The 6,138-nt window shown below is 42.1% G+C and overlaps 1 non-coding gene across 1 annotated transcript; it reads right to left on the bottom strand.

Moving 5' to 3' along the window:
- Positions 1 to 1,717: 1,717 nt before the first annotated feature.
- Positions 1,718 to 1,790, bottom strand: Trnat-ggu (transfer RNA threonine (anticodon GGU)). The gene has a single exon. It is a non-coding gene; the product is annotated as a tRNA-Thr (tRNA).
- Positions 1,791 to 6,138: the final 4,348 nt, after the last annotated feature.

Genomic DNA, 6,138 nt, shown 5'->3' with positions numbered 1-6,138 from the left:
GACGACCTGGACGGTCCAATTACTTCCCAGTGTGGAATTCTGCCTCACCATCTTGCAACGAAGTGGCCGACAGTGTATTTGTCGAGCCCACCGGAGGTGAGGGGAGACTAATAGGGATCGCATGGATGCGGCGTCTGTCCGTCCGTCGTCCGTCCGAACGCTACAATAACTCTCTACTTAGGACTTCAATTTCTATCAAATTGGAGGGCAGAGTGGTTATACAAAATTACACATCTACCAAACATGAAGGTCACCTCAAGGTCAAAGGTCACAGGCAGGGTCAATGAACTTTAGGGCTCAATGTTAAGTTTTTACGGCGCGTTTTGATGATGGCTAAAAACTTTTGATCCATATCTCTGTTTGTAACCAAACTTGGATGGTAGATGTTCCTTGGGGATTTGAAGTTCATCACAAGGTCAAAGGTCGCAGACAGGGATCAACGAACTTTTAGGGCCCAATAACTTTTGGCTCATAACTTTTGATCCATATGTTCGTTTGTGACCAAACTTCCTGGTAAATGTCCCTTCTGAGTTGAAGATCACCACAAGGTCAAAGGTCATAGGCGGGGTCAATGAACTTCTGGGAGTTAGAAAAACATTAGTTTCTTCTACTCGAATGGACGAGACACATTTTGGCACTTGCCTTGTTTTGAATCCTTATAGTTTTCTACATTTGTTCTTCTTCAATAATCATAGATTGTCGAGTAAAATGGTCTTACAGCGTGTTTTCAATAATAATAATAATAAAAAAACCAATGATTAGTTACCTCGCACAACTCAGGAAAAAGAGTAAGGGTGGTTAAGATATTGTAAGCGAATTTATGTTATTTCATAGAAATGTTTATCGTTTACATTTAACCCCCCAAAAGGCATGTATTCAAATATCATTTATAGACTTCTGTCTCTAACAAGTGATCAAATTGCACTCTTGTAAAAGTAAAAGAAAACATAGCTAGGCGATAAATATTTATAAAACTGTTTTGAAGGTGTTAATGAATTCGTCTTGTAAAGGTTCATTATATTTCTCTTATTTCATTCCTAATCGCTCCTTCAAAGAACTTTGTATGTATTACCTAACGGTGACAGTATTAACATAAAGAAAAGACTGAGCTGTTAGTACATCTTATCTGTGTATTGGCAAAATGCTTCTTCTTAATTCATTATCTATTCACATTGCGGATTTAAAATCTTGATAGAAATATACGAATATTGTGAGTATGTGAAGGGGTAAACACAAACGAAATAAAAAAAAAACAGAAGAAGATCGAACTACATAGCTTTGATGAGAAAGCCTAAGTGCATCTCTTTACAGTATCAATGACATAGACATGATAGACAAAGACATAGTTATCACCATGACTAAAAGAATGTTTAATACCTTACAGGAAGAAACCTTACCAGAGGTAAGAACTATGTGGTGATTTCTGTTAATATTTATTTGTGCGATTTCATTTGAAACCGCCTCTCATTCTCTCTCTCTCTCTCTCTTCCTGCAAGATAATTCTAATGTATCATCCCCTAGAATGTTTTGTGATCATCCTGGTAACGTGTCTAATGGAGAATGGGACTCAGGAATGACGTCATTAGGATCGTTGTTGACTCTCACTTGCAATGACAATTACGTCATCAATGGCAGTGCCACTATACGATGCATGCGATATCTGGACAGTAATATATATATTTTTAGTAGTAGCCATGATAAAAAATCATGGGCGTACACACTCGAGCAGGATTCGAACCTACGACCTCCTGATCACCAGACAGGCGTCATCTCCACTAGACCACCGAGCTTTTGCCCGACAGCAAGTAATGAACATTTTATTCTTCCCTTGCCTCCTCAGACGGCATGGTCCCAGCCTCGAGCCATCTTGTCTTCCACCGTGGCCCGAACAGGCCACCCCCCTTTTTACCAATATGCATATTCATGACATATCTCCCCCACAGAAGAAAACTGTGCCTGTCTTTGATGGTCAACACTTTTTAACAAAAATAACTACACTACTTTTTCTTACTTACACTGTGGTATGTATGTATATACTGGTCTTTCCAGTCGGATTTTCAAACGAATAAAATCGTTAGCAAAAATAAGCTGTGCACGCTTCAACCATAAAATTAAACACATAGAATCGATCTTTGCGGAAATCGATCAATTACGTTGATCGATCATCACTTTACATCGATCTTATATCAACTGGCGACTGCATCCAATCTATTCCAATTCTACCGTGATCGACCTAAACATCTCGACGTATTCACAATCGTAAAACTCATGGTACCGCCTTTGACACCACATTGGTTGGTACAGACGAACAATCATTGTAACGATATTCACATGTATATGAATATTCATGACGGCAGTGCCGTGGTACGTGCGTCGCCTTTGACACCATTAAACTTGCACTGGTTGGTGCAGACGAACAATCATTGTAACGACATTCACGTGTATATGAATATTCATGACGGCAGTGCCATGCTACGTGCGCGACGGTACGTGTACGCAGTTTGCTTAATAGATATGCATAAAAACGAATGAGAACGACCTAGCACTGGCTACGTTGTAACACAACAACCTCATTACCTATGCCGGAATGCGGGTACCTCATCACTGAAGTTCCCAAGAAAACGAAGGAGCTCTTTCTTGGAGGAGGGGGAGGGGAAATCTACGATTGCCTGGACTTTGGCACTATGTGGAAACACACGACCTTGACCTATCTCATGACCCAATTAGGTCACAGTGGTTTTGGCAAATTCACATTTTTCAAAGTTCACGACTAGTCCTGCCTTGGAAAGCCTTCCAAACAGATCTCTCAGATGAGCCACATGCTTCTTCCAACTACTGCTATATACCAAGACATCATCTAGGTAGACTACACAGTTTCCATGCCATGAGATCACACCATTCATTATTCTCGACATTGGAAGAGACCTTGTGGGGTCACAAACGCTGAGATTTCGTTTGCTTCCTCTGATAGTGGCACCTGCCAATATCTTTTCATGAGATCTATCTTGCTCACATAGGCTGCATTTCCAACCTGATCTATGCAACCCTCAATACGAGGAAGAGGAAAAGAATCCGTCTTCGTAACCGCATTGACTTTGCGGAAATCAATACAAAACCTTGTCGACCCATCTGGCTTCGGAACCAGTACTATTGGTGAACTCCAACTACTGTTGCTTTCTTCTACCATGATATGATGATACCATGTTCAAGCATGTACTCTACTTTTTTTTCGTTCTCAAGAGCCTTCTTATCATGATGAAGTCTGTATGGGTGCTGTTTTATTGGTTCGCTCTCACCCACGTCATCCTTGTGAACGGTGTTAGTTGCGCAACCTAACTTGTCCCTACACGACTCTGGAAAATCTTGAAAAATTCCAACCACATCCTTCCTCTCTGATTCCGGCAAATGACCAAGCAATATCGCTGGATTAGACATCACCTTGGAATTGTCTACCCTGGGAATCATTCCTGACTTCAAGTCTACTTCAGGCAGACTCTCTGCATCACTGGGTACATCATCCTGTACATGGACTGCAGCAACACCAGAGGAGTCATTGATGCTCTTACCACCTGCATCTATTTCTACCTGTGCTTCAATCAAAGCAGACTGACTGAAAAATGGCTCAGAATGAACCGCTTCATCCATATTTCGTTACTCTCACTCGTTTTGGCGAGAAGTGTATCTCCCAATTGACTTCAGCTTCATTGTCTCCTTTCTTGTTCTCTTTCTCCTGGGATTTTCTGTTCCAAGGTTTCTGTAGCTGAATCACTAACCGGTTGAGAACACACAACGGGTAATGGCACTACCTTACCACCAGCCAAATCATTTCCCAAGAAAAGAGAAATACCTCTCATTGGTAAATTGTCAACAACACCAAATGTCACCAACCCACACACAAGTTGACTCTTCAACTCAATACTGTACAGCGGGATGGGTTTATATCCCCCATTGACATCCAGGATAAGAACCTGTTTGCCACTGAAATCACTTTCATCCAATGACGACTGATCTATGACGAGAAGAGTTTGTGTGGCCCCTGTATCTCTCAAAATGGTGACAGGAATCTCATCACCCCTACTGAAGCTGACCACAGCACAGGACACATAATCCTTGTACCTCTCATCAATCTCATCATCTTTCATGCACTGAGTTTGAGTTGCTACACTCTGACTCATTCCATGCACTCCACTTGACACACGTACAAAACCATTTGGCTCTGATTTCTCTTGTTTTCCAGCATTTTTCAGCTTTAGCTTAGGGCACTGAGTTTTTACATTTCCCTCAGACTTACAGTAGTAGCAAATGAGCTTTCTTTCATTCCTAACACCACTGCTCTGCTTAGCACTACCACTTGCTGAATGGGCACTGCAGATGGGTTTAGACTTTCCACCAGCCTCACCAGACTTCTCTCCCTGGGAAAACTTCCGCCTAACAGGGGGTGACCTCTTCCCCTTATGCGTAAGCTCATAACTGTCAGCCACCATCACATCAGTCTTTACGGTGGACTTCTTGGAGTCGTTGACATGCGTCCGCACATCAACTGCCATGCAACGCTTGCATTCTTCTAGGAGGATAATTTCTCTCAATGCCTCGTAAGTAAGATCTAACTTCAAAGATCTAATCCATCGATCGAAAGCGACCTCTTTCCTTCTCGCAAACTCAACATGAGTTTCACCTTCAGATCGTCTGATGTTACGAAACTGCTGCCGATATGCCTCTGGCACCTGTTCATAGGATTGCAGAATTGCATCCCTCATTTTCTCATAATCGAATGCATGTTCACAACTCAGAGAGGAGAAAACAGCCTGGGCCTTTCCTGTCAGCACCTCTTGTACTAACAATGACCACCCATCCTTCGGCCACTCGAATTTTATGCTACCCTCTCAAACGTTAAGACAAATTAATCTTAATCCTTCTCATCAAATTTTGGCATCAACTTAACTCTACTTGCCAAATCAGATCCAATCGACCTCTGACCTCTATTCTGCATGGAGTCTCTAGCCTGCGAATTCACCGCTTCAAACCGCATTATTTCCAGCTCCATTCTTTTCCTTTCCATCTTACGCTCATGCTCTGCCGCTCTGAGCTTATCTCTCCGCTCTTCAATTTCTAAGTTCTCCTTCTCACTCAAATCATCTCTCTGTGATTTTTTACTCTCACCATCACTGCCTGAAAATTCGACAGGAGGCACAGTGCTCAAGTTTGCATGCTTAACTACAGCATCAAGAATTTCTGCCTTGCGTGTGCAACCGGTCAAATCTACTCCTAGCCTATTAGCTACAGTCTTCAAATTGGCCTTGACCAGCCTTTTCAACCCGGTCACTGTTTAATCCTGACCAAGGAATTCTTCCACATCAATATTGGCCATGATAAGTAATGTACGTGTAATTATATGGCTACGTATTACTGTACGACCGCACAAAATGCACACAACCGAATCGAATGTCACAGCTAACGAAAGGCAATTGCAAACGACCACAATTATGGGTCCGGAAGACCAAACAAAAAGACACAAAGTCACAAAACGTTACCTGTAACCTACAACTTTGCAGCAAACACGCAAACAATCAACTCCAGGTCATAAGTTTTCACCTTACCCTAGAAACGGAGGCAAATTACACCAAACGCCCCACCAAACGATTGTCATGTATATAACCAGTGACCACAAACGTGACTACAATCTACTCACCGCATCAAAAATGCGTAGCTGGGACTAAGCCAACGTCTCCGCAACGACGATACCGTCGACGAACTTCAACTTCCAAACACAACATGAATTGAATGTCCACTTCCTCCCGGACAAGCCCCCAATTATTGCGGAATGAGGGAAATCCTGGTGGGAAGGGGGGGGGGGCAACAACATGTCACACATTCTGAGAGAAAAAACATGTGTACAATATCACTCAGATGTGGATTAGTGTCTCAAGCGTTTGTGAATTGTTAGCGCCAGTATGTTTTCTAAGAAATGTTGCTAAGAGATGTTGATATTAAGTTTTTATTTCAGCTACGTGTGATCACCACCAAGGAGGGAATGAAATGTTTTTAACACGCAACCATTGTATCTGCGAATCATGGTCTCCATAGAGAATGAATTGACAATAAGAAAAAAAAAAGCCTGGCTTAGAACCTGACACCTAA

This window comes from Diadema antillarum, unplaced genomic scaffold (assembly GCF_040938485.1).
Source record: "Diadema antillarum isolate AM-2024a unplaced genomic scaffold, OU_Dant_1.0 scf00000133, whole genome shotgun sequence".
NCBI lineage: Eukaryota > Metazoa > Echinodermata > Echinoidea > Diadematoida > Diadematidae > Diadema > Diadema antillarum.
This window is presented reverse-complemented; position numbering and strand designations above follow the sequence as displayed.